The sequence below is a fragment of the Oryzias latipes genome, chromosome 2, assembly GCF_053564925.1.
Source record: "Oryzias latipes strain Hd-rR chromosome 2, Olatipes_Hd-rR_3.1".
Classification (NCBI taxonomy): Eukaryota; Metazoa; Chordata; class Actinopteri; order Beloniformes; family Adrianichthyidae; genus Oryzias; species Oryzias latipes.
The window spans coordinates 7909679-7924500 of NC_136238.1; the positions used below are offsets into that span (position 1 = coordinate 7909679).

The window sequence follows — 14822 nt, forward strand, 5'->3', positions numbered from 1 at the left end:
ATCACACGGCTGCAAAGTTCTTAAAATACTTGAGGAAGGAAGGGGATATTTCCATGGCAACTGGGTATGACAGCTTCATCTCCTTACATGGATCCTGGGAAATTATGGGAAGCAGAATAACAGATTCTTTTTGAACAGCCAAGACATAACCCTTTAACTTGTGTTTTTTTTTGAAGTTTCATAAATTATACATGGTTTTTAGGTTTCAAACACACACACACACACACACACACACACACACACACACACACACACACACACACACACACAAAAGCCCAAGAGATATGACCGACTGCAGAAAGAAGGCTGTTTATGACACTTAAAAAAAGCATAAGTATAAATAATCCAGAACTTTGATTTATATTAGCCTTTGAACTTGAGTTACTCAGTTCTGGTCATTGCTGTATATTTTCTATCTTCACAAATGTAGGTAGGAGCATCAACATGGTACATTTGTTGTTTAAATTTACTTATATTACTTCAAAAATAAGCTTCATGTGGGTGAAATAGCATGTAAGGCAGAGGAAATGCATTGTGGGGAAAAAAGAAGAAGTGCAAACAAGTGATTGGCACAGTCCAAACAATTCTTCTGTCTTTTGCGATCTTCCCGTGTGCGTTTTCAGTTGCACCGTCTCGTATCGCACCGATCCTGCGCGAGTGGGTCTCTGACTGGGCTCAAACAGCGCAGAACATCTGCTCTGACGGCAGCTGGGATGTCCTGCTGCGTGAAGACGAGCTCCTTTCTAATCCTGAGCATCGCTGCTGTGCGTGCGCTTCGGCGTGCGCCTCGGCGTCCGTTTCACTCGTGTGAGAGAAAGAGGAGTTGCCTTAATGGAGATTTTACAAAAGGTTGTTTGGGGATTGATCATGTGAACAAATTTAGCCGTTGAAATAGATTAAATTGCACGACTCTAATGTACAGAAAACCGATTAACCTGCTTTGAAAAAAGAACTCATCGACCTGCGGCTCATGGCTACGGGTAAAACTTTACGCTACGCTCACATCGCCTTCGGCGCAGCACGTTCAAGCGCCCACTCTTAATGAAAAGTCTTTGTACACGCGTGTAGACGAGTGTTTTGGGCTTCCGCGTTCCAAACTCTCGCGTTCACATGTAGCTACTCAAGTTTCTATGAACGTTTTCGAGCTCAACGCACAAAATGTACGGCAGTAGAACGCGAGTTGAAAGTTAGACCAGTTGAACTTTGACCTGTCAGAAATTCAGATTGGGTAGCGACCTATGGATGACTTCCCCTTTAATTCACAGAAGGGCCAACCGTCTGTAAATTGATCATGGGGTATAAATTCAAGAACCCACGTTTACCACATTCCTGTACGCGCGTCACATGCCTGGTGCGTCTGTAGCGTCACATGTTGTATTAGTGTTCGTTACGATCACTAGGGATCAACTGAGTGATTTAGGACTTGTGCAGGCCTTCTTTGTGAGCCGTACAGCAGCCCAAACCCACCCGTGAGGGCAGCTGTGACGAAGGCGTCAAGCATGTGTTGCAGATCCAAGAACACGCCATGTTTTTTTACTGAATACTAGCCCATGTTCGCCACCTACAGTTGGAAGAGGCTTGGTGTGAAATGTCAAAGAAGTGTAAATCTGATTGCTTTTTCTTTTATAGCTCTATTCCAATAAATCAAGAGACTTAATGTGATGGAATTCTGGATGGACACAAATCCCAATTATTAATTTATCCTTTGTGATAATGTCTACAATCCGAGTCCCCGATTGGTCAAAGTTCAGCTGTTTGATGTTCAAAGAGTTGAAAGTTCAACTGGTTGAACTTGAACACCCGGTTTGTATGTAGAGCCCAAAAACAAACTTAAAAAGCTGTGTAGTGATGTGTGAACACGGGTGATTTTAACGTAGAAACGCGGGTTAGCGCGTGCTAACATGGACTTTTCATTGGAAGTGACCCGTTTGAACTGTAGTTTCCATAGTTGGTGTGAACGTAGCTGCAGGGCGCTTGAGGCCATTTAAATTCATTCCCTTCTTTACAATCTGAAGATGCTCCGATGCATCCGTCAATCTCAACTCCTGAACACCAAAATACCCAAAGCCTTCACTTGTTGGGGAGACTTAGAGCTCACCTGGAAAATGCAGCTAAGTGAATCCAGAGCAGAAACATTTTAGAGTCAAAAATCTGGATTGTTCCTTTTGAAGTGTCTGTCCTAAAAGTGAACATGTTCTGGGACAAAGCTCCAAAGGCAGCTCTTCAAGTGCTTTAAAAAACAACCCTTTAAGACACGAAGACTGCTCCACTCCACTCGCTCCTACAAGCGGCTCGTGATCAGCAGGATAGTGGGAGACTTATCTGGACTCAGAAAAAAGCCCCCAAATCAAATCAGCAGATAATTGATTAAGCACAGGAGGTGGATTCCCAGATTCAGCAGGCCGTACCAGCAGCATGAATTGATTCCTCAGAATATCTAAAAGGATCTGACTCGGAGTCAGCTTCAATGTTATCACGGGCCGCAGCGGTGGAGGGTTAGGGCCCTAAATGTCCGTCTGTTCTGCATCCGTTTTCCTTTTGCTTATTACAGGCTTTCCGGTCAAACCAACGTCCTCGCTGTTCCTGTCATTCGCACATGAAGCTGCGGCTCGTTATCACCCAGCGGACAAACGGCCACCTTAATGAATGCTGACATTAAAGGACACTTTATGGAAAAGCTGTTTTCCTAATTTCACGAGCGTGTTGGACTCTCACAGCAACAGTTGTTGTATAATAGGTTGTGAAATTACAACGTTGCTGCTTTTGTTGCTTTTGGCGGCAACAAGCCGTGTCGAAAAAAAAGAAAGAAATAATCCTGTTGGATGTTACAGAAAACAAACGAGCTGGAGGGGAGGAGGAGGAGGAGGAGGGAGGGGGGTTATACGAGTCCAATTGGAGGCTTGTTGAACAGAGTGTGACATTTGCAAAGATCAACACCCACACTGCTTTGATGCTCCCATAATGCAACGCTCTCCAGCACAAAAGCATCACCTGTTGTTGATGCTGGAGCTCGTGCGCGATGGAGTTGCGGGAGAGAAAATCAGCCGACGAGTGGCTCATCCGGCAACGGCTGACGGGTTCATTACCAAATGTACGGATGAATGGAGGAAAAGGAGGTTGAGCCACAATCAGACGAGCGTCAGATGATGCCTGCGGTTGCCATGCCAACTTTGAAGCACATGTTGCTAATGGTAACAACGTGAGGTACTGTGAAGTATTTTTGTCTTGCACGTTTGGAGCAGCACTCATTAGTTCTGTTTGCAATGAGATCTAATTCTGAGAGGAAAGCTCGACTATCGATGGTTGGGGGGTGGGGGGGGGGGGGTGTTGCCATGTTTAATGGTTGAGCTGGGAGAATAAACTTTGTTGGAAACCCTCTTTCCCGGTCTTTGTCTGCAGCTGCTGACGCAGCAGCCTGCACAGAATAAAACAAAAGCTTTGCTGACAGCGAAGAGCGGAGCGCCTTTAATGTAGACGAGGGACTCCTGTCGGGCCTTCCGCGGGAACAAACACAGAATTTCTAAGTGGCGCCATGGAGTGCAGCGACTGAAGGAGGTCCACAAAGCAGCGGGAAATGAGAAATATGGTGAGCAGAGGAGTAAAAGTAATAGACAACCAACGATTACAAGTAATAGTGAGGCCCTCCAGGTCTTGGGCCAAATCTGAAGCATGGCCAAACCCCCAACCGTCCTACTTCCTGGTCGGAGTGTCCTGTCATCAAGCACTCAGCTTGAATCCACTTTTCCCTAACGTTTTGTATTTTCTCCAATATTCATCTGAAATGTTCTCTACCATCCAGACTTCCTGTTCCGTGTACTATGGACTGAATGGGCCGCTTTCAGCCCAAAATGACTCCATCCGGCCTCATGGATACACGGTCCAGACTGCTTGTTAGGCCTTCAGCACTGGAGCCGCCGACGAGATGAAATAATACACAGTCTTTTTGATTGACATGATATCAATGGAGCTTTGGGCAATCTCCGCTGATTTATCACTGTGTGAACCATTCACTACCGTAAAGTGTTGCATTTAAGAGCAGAGCTGCTTTTCTCCGCATCAGAATCTGTTGGTTTACGTAGATCCGTTGACTTATTCTGATTGCGTTAACACGTCAGTACTGTGTAAAGTGTTGCATATTGGAGGAAAGCTGCTTTACTTTGCATAAGAATGTGTTGAAATGATGTTCTTTGCACATTTTCAACTGCAGAATGAATCAATGTTGGCGCATAGCAGCTTTTCTCCACGTTGGAATCCATTGGTTTATGATTGCGTGAACCATTCACTACCATGAATGGTTGCATTTTGATGTAAACCTGCTTTTTTTCTGTCAAAATCAACTAAATTAAGTTGATTGAGTAAACACGATGCTACTGTGAAGTGATGCCTATTTTCTCAGCATCAGAACCAATAGGAATTTGGCTAATAAGTGAATAGATGTAGATTTACTTCAATTCAAAGAACGTAAACACTCGAGCTAAAGCCTCGGTGTTAATGTGATACAGAGGTAATGCTACGATCCATGACAGTTGGCGACTTTTGCCACCGAGCACTATGTTTGTGGAATCCTTCCCGACAAACAGCACGCGTCTTAGCATGGTGTTGTTGGCAAACGCGTTTCAGTAATGAACAACAAAGCCTGCAGGACAAGGACGAACGTCGGCGTTTGTGGTAATGGAAGCTTGGAGGAACATGGCGCTCTGTGGAAGGGACGCTGACGGAAAGATTAAGGCACCAACATCCTGCTGCCTCCTGCCTGTCCATCACGCCGAAACACACCGAGACCTCCGCCTTTGCGTCTGGAAAACTGCTTTCATCGTTCACAAGGGACAAGGGGAGAGATTAAAGGGTCTAGTCTGTCTAATTAGCACCGACATACGGAAGGTAAATAAGAAAAGGCATATTGGAATTTCCGACATTTCTGTCCAAGAAGTTGCAAGCAGGCAAACGTATTATAAAATGCCCCAGTGGATCCGTCTGGGTTCATTTCCATAAGATTGACACAAGCATCAGGGGACGAGGAAATGTCAGCGCCACAGAAAATATCTGGTCCATAAATAGGGGGAGGAACTCCCCTCGGGGGCGTTGACATGTTCGGTGGAACGGTGCTTTTGCAAATAAAGGATTCTCATGTATTAAGGTCAGAAGGGTCGTCTGGCAATGATGAATGTGCCATGAATAGACATCAAATACCTTTTGCAACACACTCTCCAATGACCTGGTAAATAGGGAATCTCTTTTAATGCTGGTTACATACAGAGCAAAGCCCCCAAAGTCCAAAGTGGTGATTATTCAGACCCAGATATAAGCTTTCTCTGCAGATAATCACCCTGATTTGCCTGCTCCCGTTGCACATTTTGGGTTTGTGCTAAAAGGAGCGGAGGTCGTAAACATGCTATTTTTGCAATTATCGGAACACCAAATGAATTCTTTTTTTTTTGCTGCAATATATTCACTTTGTTTTGGAAAACTGTGTCAGGGGGGTTTCAGGAGTCGGCACCAATGAATTCAGGGTTTCTTCTCCAGGACAGAACCTCTGCAAAAACGCAGCAATCGGACCCTCCAGAACCACAAGCTTTAGGTTTCCACTCGCAGCTGCCCAGATGTTGCTTTATCACCCCCGCTGTCCTCTTCTGAAGGTGACATTTGTCTAGCTGTTCAATCCCTCTAATACAGCGCCGTTTGGGAGCGATCCAGCTTTACAGGCCCGCTTTACTCCGACCGTAGGTGTGCCTGGAATCTAGAATTCACAAGTCCACATCTTTGATGTTCTTGGCACTTAAATCCCCCCGTCATCCATTTAATTAAAAACAATACAATAAATTACAAGCTAGCCATCAAGATGTGCGGCGGAGCGGGAGAGGAGGAAGCAACAGGAAGCGGGTGAATTACAACCCACAGCCAGAAAAGACTTGAAGAGGACGCGTTGAGACGTGTGCATAAATCTGAGCGCGTGTGCACTGATCTGTCAGTCAGCTGCTCCCTGAGTGAAAGAGCAGGGCTGAGTGTCAGTGCAAATTCATATTTTATGGAATACTTTATGCTGCATTATGTAAATATTACAGAAATGGAAAGAAGTTCATATATCTGCGATGGGAAATGAACATCCGACCTGAACCTGCAGAGAAACACAGAAGCCACAGATGAAACACAAAAAAACTAAATCCAACAAGAAGCGGCGACAGACTCAACGTTTAACATCCAAACATATGAACAACCAGAGGCTCCGCATCTGCCTCATGCACAGGTAGCTTTTCTGCAGAACAAACGGTGCTCCCACAATCGGAAGGAATAATCCTGATTTTAAAAGCGTTATGTGTTCCATCAAAACCAGACTATAGCCGGTCAGCTGAGTCTCCACCCGAGGTTAAATGCCACGGACATGGCGTATGGATCTTCAGCTGATGTTTTCAGAATTAAGTAGGGCTCTACCAAGGGGGCAACACTTGGCAAAACTGGTTTTACCCTTTAACACTGCAGCTGTCACCGGCGACAGCAAAGATAGCAAACACACGCTCTACGAACTACCGAAACTCTTCAACAGTTTACACAAGGAATGTAAGTCCAGTGAATTCTGATGCAACATCCAACAAAGTAAGTTGTTGCGTAACGATGCAAATTCCTTTTTCTCTGTGCCAGAATTAGTTGGAATTAGATTAATCGCACAAACGGTCAAAGAACGTCAGCACTTAAGCTCTGGGGTTCAAGGGTCAAAAAGGAAAATAACAGAAACCAGGACAGTTCAAGGAGTGAACACTAGGTGGCTTGTTAGACATCCTAGTCTGTCCCAAATCCCAGTCCAGATTTCTGACTGACACAAAGTTCCTTATTCTGGTTCCAAGGGCGAATCCGAATTGCTTCCCTACCTCAACGGCTCCTCCCTACCCCTCCAACTGTAGGGACACTTGAAGCTGTGGCGGTGTCCAAAAATAGTTTTTTAAGGAGGAGCCATAGCGACTTAGGGCTGGGTATCCCTCTGCCGGTCACAGTGTGGCGTGGAGGAGCACCTATCACGTGACTTTTTGTTTTTCCATGACCTTTTAAAGTTATAAAACAAATGTTATGTACTTTGTATGTATTATGTATTTTCCATGTGCTGTCAGCCACATGATTACTTAAATGACCTGCGGCTATTGATGACATCACTAAGCGGCATTTTTTCAATATTTCTTTACTTGGAGTGATGGATGTAGGGGTAGGGAGAAGCCGAAGGGCTAGGAAAGCAATTAGGTTTTGGCCTATAAGTTTAGTAAACGTTTAAAGATTAGATTTATTTTGAATATCTCACACTACCAGGAAGTCTTGAAGGCATTTCCTTTGTTTTTGAAGGTCTAGGACCTTTGTTAGGGACTGCTTGTGCTTCTGTCCCAAGTAACCTTTACCCCTGAATCTGATTTTTTAAGAATCATGCCTGAGATCCAGGAACCGCACCACCCTGGGCTGGGAACCGTAGAAACATTTTGATACAACATATTGTTGATAACCCACAATGCTAATACCACAAGGGGATTTCTTGATGTCTGACAAACATTAATCAATCTATCCAGAATCCACTGAAGCAGCACACATCATCATCTATTGTCTATCCTCCAACTCAATTAACTAAAGGTTACGATTTTTAGGCCGAACCACCCCTAAGCTATTTTCAACAGAGAAATATTGTCAAATATCATTTTAGGTTCAAAATCTCAAATCTATGCACAAACAAACAGTGTTTTTATAAGTAAATATCGCTTTATCAAAATTCTTTTCACCCCTTGGAACAAAGAGGGTCTTTGTATGGAAGTTTTTTTCATTACTTTATCACACATTTGCACTTTTCATCAGGTGGAGATCTCAGTTAAAAGTGAAAATGTGGTTGTGGCTTTTGGAGCGAGAGCATCCTACACACTCTATAGCACCGCCTAGCGTTTAAGCCTTTGACAGCTGAGATGACGCCTTGCTAACACACATGACGTCCAATGCAACTCTTTGACTGTTTTGACGTGAATCAGGTGATTCTGATGCAGAGAAAAGCGGGTTTTCGTGTATCTGTTTACCGTTATGTAACACGTTATGTCAGTAAAGTGCAAAAAAGCTTTTCTTCATTCCAGAATCCACTGGAATTACATCAATTTGTGTAAATGGTTGAATAAATGTCAACACTGGAACTAGAGCTCTGGAGTTAAAGGCTTAAATGATTAGAAGTCACCTGTCTTTGTCACCTAAAGTATGTTGTAATAAAGGTTTGTCCAATGAACTGAACACCCATTAAGAGGGCCTATATCATGCAAAATTGTTATTCTAATTTTAATTATTCAGAGAAACCCACCCCAAAGTGGTATTTTGATCCATTCATGCATTTCTGAGTATTCCTCTGGAAGCCCTCCCAACCCATGAAAATTATCACATGATGTCACAAAGTGGGGAACCGCCCCTTCCAGGAAGAGTCTGCGCTGCCAGCACCGCCCCTTTGCTAACACACACGCCCACTTTCTCCATTCGGCTAGCAGCGATCGGCTAAACGCTTTCCTTTTCTATCCACAATTTGCACATCCATCTTTGCAAAAGTTGCTGCAGAGACCAAACGTTGTGAAATGGGCGGCACCCACAAAAAGTGAAAAGCGTCTTACTTCTGGGTAGGAAAATGAACTGGGAAACATAAAAAAATGTTAGTTTTTGTGCCAAAGGTTATATATTATCATACACATTGATATTGTTTACTCTGTAAAGCTTAAGCATGATATAGACTCTTTAAGCTGAAGACGTGAGCTGGGAGAGTAGAAGGTGTTGATGTGGGTCGAGAGTTAATGAAGTTGTTTTCTAATAAAAAGTATGACCATAAAACCTATTTTTTTAAGGTTACTTGGGGTGTAACAAGGTCCCTCTTAACTCCACTAAAGCGTACGACTAATTTGTTGTCTTTGGAGCAAGTTCAGTCAATTTAAAGTCCACTGGGCCAAAGCTTTTCTCTGTTAAAATGATGCTTCCGTTTGGAAGATGTGAATCTAGCATCCTGACTGCTTACATACCAATAGCATCACAATAAACAGGTTTGGCTCCACGGATAGATGAACGGAGTCATTATGTTACCCAGTTCTGATAAGAGGTGGGTCCAAAAATGGACTCAAGTAAGAGTAACTATACTCTATGATATCACTCCAGCACAGAGGTTTCAAATAAAAATTTGAGTAAAGGTAAAAGAGTAAAATGGTTAAAAAGAACTCCAGTTAACTACAGAAAAACACTATTTTCTGACGTGGAAATCAAAAATGGAAAGAATTGATTTTTAGTATATTTGGTAACAGAGATGTTTGGTCACAAAGATGTACTCAACCATCAAACTCAAGGCCTCGAGGACCAGTGTCCTTCACTTTTCTAACTAACCTGCCAACGTAGCTTCTCCTAACCAGCAGGACGTTGGCCTTTAAGGCCAGGAGTCCAACACGTCCGTTCAAATACGACATGCTGAGATTTTTGTGTTAGACTACGACAAATAATACATTTCTAATGTTTCCTTTTAGTAAAGATATGGCATTTAGTCTTGTATTTTCGCTAGTTGTGATGAATTTTAATTGATAAACATTACCATGGTTCACGGCTTCATTACCATTGGCTGAAATTCATAACGCTCAGTTACTTTTTCATGCAATTGTCCATTCCAAAATATAAAATAAAAAAATTATTACAACAAATTGTTGCTAAATAAAAGGACAGTTTTTTTCAGCTTCAATCGACTCAGGTAAAAAGTAAGATGATGTACTACAAATTTGACAAAAACGTACTCCAGTAAATGTAATTGAGTAAATGTAACTATCCACTTGTGTTTCTAACTTAAAGGTTTTAACTGTTATTTTTAAGTCTTTGGTTGCCACCGTTTTGACAGGATATGATGTCACCAAAGCTTTTCCCCCCAAAACTTGTAAGGTAAGTAGGACAAAAAAGAAGGACAGTTATTGCCCCAAGAAAACCAACGGTACAGCTACCTGTTGACAACCACACCCTCTTTTCATTTATTCATTTATAGACCATCTTCCACCACCATTCAAGGAGGCCCAAAGTGCTGTACATAAATAAATAATAAAATGAGGCTATACAGTGTGCTCACACTTCTTGGCACCACAGATAAATCTAGCCATAGCGTTCTAAACCAGCTGCAGCCTCGCCACTGAAGCCTTAGACTACCCAGGGTATAAGGAGCTGCCATAATTCAGCCTGGACAAAACAAAAGCATGCGTAACAATTCCAAGGTTTGGCTTTAATAGGGCAGACTTGATCCTAGCCAAAGGTCGCAGCTGAAAAAGCTCGACCTGGTTACGGCGTTTATTTTGGAGGTCCACTTTCAAGGCGGCATCAAGTCTCACTCCAGGATTTGTGACTACTGACTGCCCAAAAGGAGCAACAGAGAGGAGGTGAAGACCACGATCCTTACGACCATCAGGAGAAAACACAATTACCTCAGTTTTGCTTTCATTAAAACCAAGAAAGTAAAAGATAGTGAACATTTGTTTGACATCACTCACTGAGCATCAAGGAGATTCTACTGGTAACACTACCATTGGTCTAAAATCAAACCACAAGCTTCTACAAACAAACACGCCTGGGATGGACCACTTAACATTGATTGTAGATGGGATTTTGAGTAGGTAACCCCCCCCAGCGGGTGCTTAATAAATTGCATTTGATTTTATTTTTGAATGGGCTTCAACCTGGAAGCAAAAGACCAGTCAAAGGTCGTGCTTTAAACCAATTTAATCAACAGAAGGTGCACCGTTATTAGCTGACTGACATATTTACGCCTGTCTACAGGTGGTGAGGTGTGACTAAATGCATAACGTCACAGATAAAAACCAAGAAAATCACTTTAATTCGCAGGACGGCCGGGGTGTGCATTCCTAATCAGTGCTCTCTGCATCTAGAAGAGATCTGGGAACATCTGGGAACATCACCTGGTCACCTTCTTTCTGAGGTTTTACAGGCATGTCCAACCAGGACCCGACCGCTCGACTGGTCCAAATACACCGTCAAAAGAACGTTGGGATGCTCTATAATGATATTGTAAATCTATTTGGTTGAATGAACTGCTGGGACTTTTTTGTACATGAGATGAAAATGAATGATGTTTTTTTGAGGTTAAACCTTCACTCTGTTCAGGACTGAAACTAAAAATAAATAAATAAATAAAACTGCAGCAAATGCTGGAGCACATACCATAATGACCTATTATCTCTGGCAGTTTTATTGAATATTACTGGCTGCCCTTTGACTCGTTAATAACTGCAAATTAGCAAACTGTATCCTCAATACATCAGCAGAATGTGTAACATGAATATGTACTAATGAAACGCCTGTTTGTGCACATCAATACTCGGCTCCGTCGGTTGTAAAGAGTTCGGTTGAAGCACAGAGGCTGAATTAAAGAGATACCAGGAAAGACGGTGGTTTTGCGTTTGATAGTTTTTACATAAAGAGGTGCTGCGCCCCATCTCTGCTCGCCAAGGTCAGCCTAGAAGTCAGCAGGATTATCAGCGGCAGAAAGCTGTTGTAGAATGTCTTCTGTGGGCTCTCTGGATGAGTTTATCAAGCCTGACCAAAACCCCGAAGACGCCACGGTTCTGTAATCGGGGTTATCGCTTGTTGGGTGTAAAAAGCCGCTTGAGGGAAAAAGTTCAGACGTTGAAACGGCATTGATTCTTCAAGGCTGTGGAATACGCCACCATGCATGATGGGAAATGAATATGCTGGTTCTGGCTGCACGTTATAAAACAAAAACAGTATTAGAATGGGGGAAACAATACCCTATTTCTATTGAAGTGTTGGCATTCAATTAAAAAAAAAAACTTTTTTGTCTTTCTAGACAATTTTCTTCTGCGTTTTTCTAGGTACTTTAAAAAAAAAAAAAAACTTTTTCAAGTAATTATTTGAGAGCTTCAACCAAAACACGACTATCCAAACTGATCGGCAATGAGAAATAGACAAAAAGCCAGAACGTGTCAGGACTCCCCAGAAGTGCAGAATATGAGGGATAATGAGTCGGATGGAGAGTTTACATGATTGTAGGTATCTTGGTTTTTGTCTAGACAGGGCTCTATCGTGTTGTGTTTGTGTGTGCGCAGCGGCTGGACGAATCTGCAGCAGAATACCGATGAGCTCCCAGCATGCTCGCATTTAGTAAAAACCCGCTCTCTGTCATCTTTGGTGCTCGTCTTCTGGTCATCTGATGCTCTGCTATTGAAGGAGTCAAGAGGGAGGCAGTGCTTCTTTAACCGGGTTAACGCTGAAGCTCGCTGCTCTGTGGAGAAGAAAATGCAGTCGGGGAGCTCCGGAGGGTTCGCTCTGCAACCTGGGAAATTTCGTTGCACTGAGGCTGGGTGCTGACTGATGAAACTCGGCTCTAAAGGCAGCTCCGGTGACCAGGTCAAGGTCAAAACGCTTGCAGAGGTGAAGCGCGGCGAGGTCAACCGAGCCTGCAGGTCAAGGGACTGGAGGCAGAGATGAGGTGGAGGAAGGACGTAGCAGAACGAGGGAGCTGAGGATTCAAACCATTTCATGTCTGTGAGTCTGAGTTTCTGTGCTGTAAAAATATTAGAGGAAACATCCGCTAGCATCTGCAATGGAAAGGAAAACGCACAAAAATCCCATTTCAATGGGAGTCTAATGACTTAGTGTGTCGCAGAAAGACACAAAGCATTGATTATTGATGGCGGAAGTCCTTTAATTGGTCAAACGACTTCATTAACATGGAAGTGAGAATTGCAAGGTTGGACAATAAATGCAAGAATTTCTGAATTGAAAAAGACAAGAATCCATAGGCTGCAGTGGCGATCTGAAAGCGAGGCTGCCATGGGGGTGGATGGGTAGTTGCTGGGCTCCTGGGACATTTGAAGGGAATCTGCTGGCACTGGTGTCCCCGTCACTTTGATTAGCATGGATGTGAGATTTGTTTGCTGGCTTCTCTCACGTGAACGGCTACTGTACGTCTCACTCCTGCATTAACCCCTGTGCTATCTTATTGGGTCCAGATGACCCCACCCTTACATTGACATGTTATTCCCACCATGACAAAGGAAGATAAAGGTGGAGAAGATTTCATGTAATCCATGGACACCAGTGAAGATCACAAATCATTGAAGAAAAAAGGTTCAGAGCACTGTCTAGTGGGTCTAGATCAGTGTTTTTCAACCTTTTCTGAGCCGCGGCACACTTTAAGCTTAAAAAAAATCCCGCGGCACACCAGCATCCAGAAATGAAAAAAAAAGGAGAAACTCATAGTCTGTATTGATCTACAGCCCCTCCACAATCTCACATGCATTTTTGTGATAATTATTGCAGAAAAAGCTGGAAGTTGCAGCTGTTTTTCTAAAAGATGTAATAAAAGTTAAGTTAGAAGATTTAAAAAAAGTTTGAAGTGTGTTCGTTGTTTTCAAGACGTTTAACAACAGAACTCCTTTTACGCTGTCACTCTCACAACCCAATGCATCATGGGAGATGTAGTGCATAAAAACGGCCGGCGGAAATCGCTTTTCGGAGCTTCATGGTTTTGTTCACTTGTTCCACGGTCTGATACCGGATTCTGTGGAAAGCTACACCGCTAAAGACGAGCTTTAGCTGCTATTTTTGTTAGAACTGAGCGACTTTACGAGCTAAATCGGGACAAGGAAGTGAAGACTTTAACCACTTCTGATTGGTCAGACTGATGACATGTGATTAAGCCTTCAAGAATGATTGCAGGAGACAGGTAAAGGGGCGGGACTTTTCCTAAATACAGCCGGAGCTGCAGCTGAATCGCGCTGCCGTCATTCTTATCAAAATGTCTTTAATAAAATAAAATAAACGCAAAGAAAAAGTATTTTACGATCTTTTATATTCCTAACTCCTCAGTGTTTTATTAGGGCCTGTTTGGATGAACACAGAGCTGAAATCCTGGAGATGGGAAATGTTTTTAGATCAGTTAATGAGGGCAATTTCACACGGCACACTTGACCATCTCCCACGGCACACTAGTGTGCCGCGGCACACTGGTTGAAAAACACTGGTCTAGATGACCCAACTCCCAATGTCAAAGTGCCTCCAATAGCATAGCACAAGCAGAAGGGTTAACCCCACCCCCTTTCACAACATACACACTAGTTTCTGAAGGAATATACTGTATGTCGGCAGTCTGCGAGGTTTCTTTGCCCTCCTTAAGGAAGAGTCAAAAGTCCAACATGGGGTTAAATGTTGGACCAAAGGGGTGAATCCTGGAGCCTGCGCGGTCAGATCTGGACTTGCTGTTTTGTTTCCAAACAAGTTTTTGTTGATTCAGCAACGACTATATCTGTGTGTACCCATGCAACACCCCTACCGTAAAAAAAAATCTCACACAGGATCCCTCAAGTACACATCGTCCATCTTTATTTGACTCTGGCCCGAAGGCTCTGCGCCGTTTGGTATGTAAAGTGCTGAGAGGTGACCAGCACTAAATATCATTAAACAACATCACTGCTGGAGATGCATGGAAAAAGGTTCACGGTCAGAAAAGCTGCAGGTCCATGGAAAGGTGCGGCGTTTTCTAGAGCAAACATAGAGACCTGCTGACTCAAACATGACTTTGTAGGAAAAGACACAGTTGGAGAGGCAGGCTGGACTGTGGCAGATGATTAGACGCAGAAAAGATGAACAGCTATCATTTTAAAAAGTTTCATTGTTTTTTTTCTTCCAATGTTTCTGCTTTTTGTTTCTCTGGAAATCGCGACTGCAGGAACAACAGCAGGTTGGCTAACCTGAACTGCAAGAACAAAGTGCAGAGCTGCGCCAACACACGTGGGAGGGAAGGTAGGAGGTGGAGGAGCTTATAGTGCCTCTGC

At 43.3% G+C, this 14822-nt stretch overlaps 1 protein-coding gene and 1 long non-coding RNA gene across 9 annotated transcripts in view; one reads left to right on the forward strand and one right to left on the reverse strand.

Moving 5' to 3' along the window:
• Positions 1 to 14822, reverse strand: part of LOC101172314 (interleukin-1 receptor accessory protein-like 1) — a 466015-nt gene that overhangs the window by 43045 nt on the left and 408148 nt on the right. The gene's annotated exons all lie outside the window — the stretch shown is intronic.
• LOC144984161 (uncharacterized) overlaps positions 1 to 14822 on the forward strand; it is a 31895-nt gene that overhangs the window by 1160 nt on the left and 15913 nt on the right. The window contains exon 2 of the long non-coding RNA XR_013647837.1: positions 1 to 14822. This exon is cut by the window's right edge and continues 15913 nt beyond it. This is a non-coding gene — a long non-coding RNA (uncharacterized LOC144984161).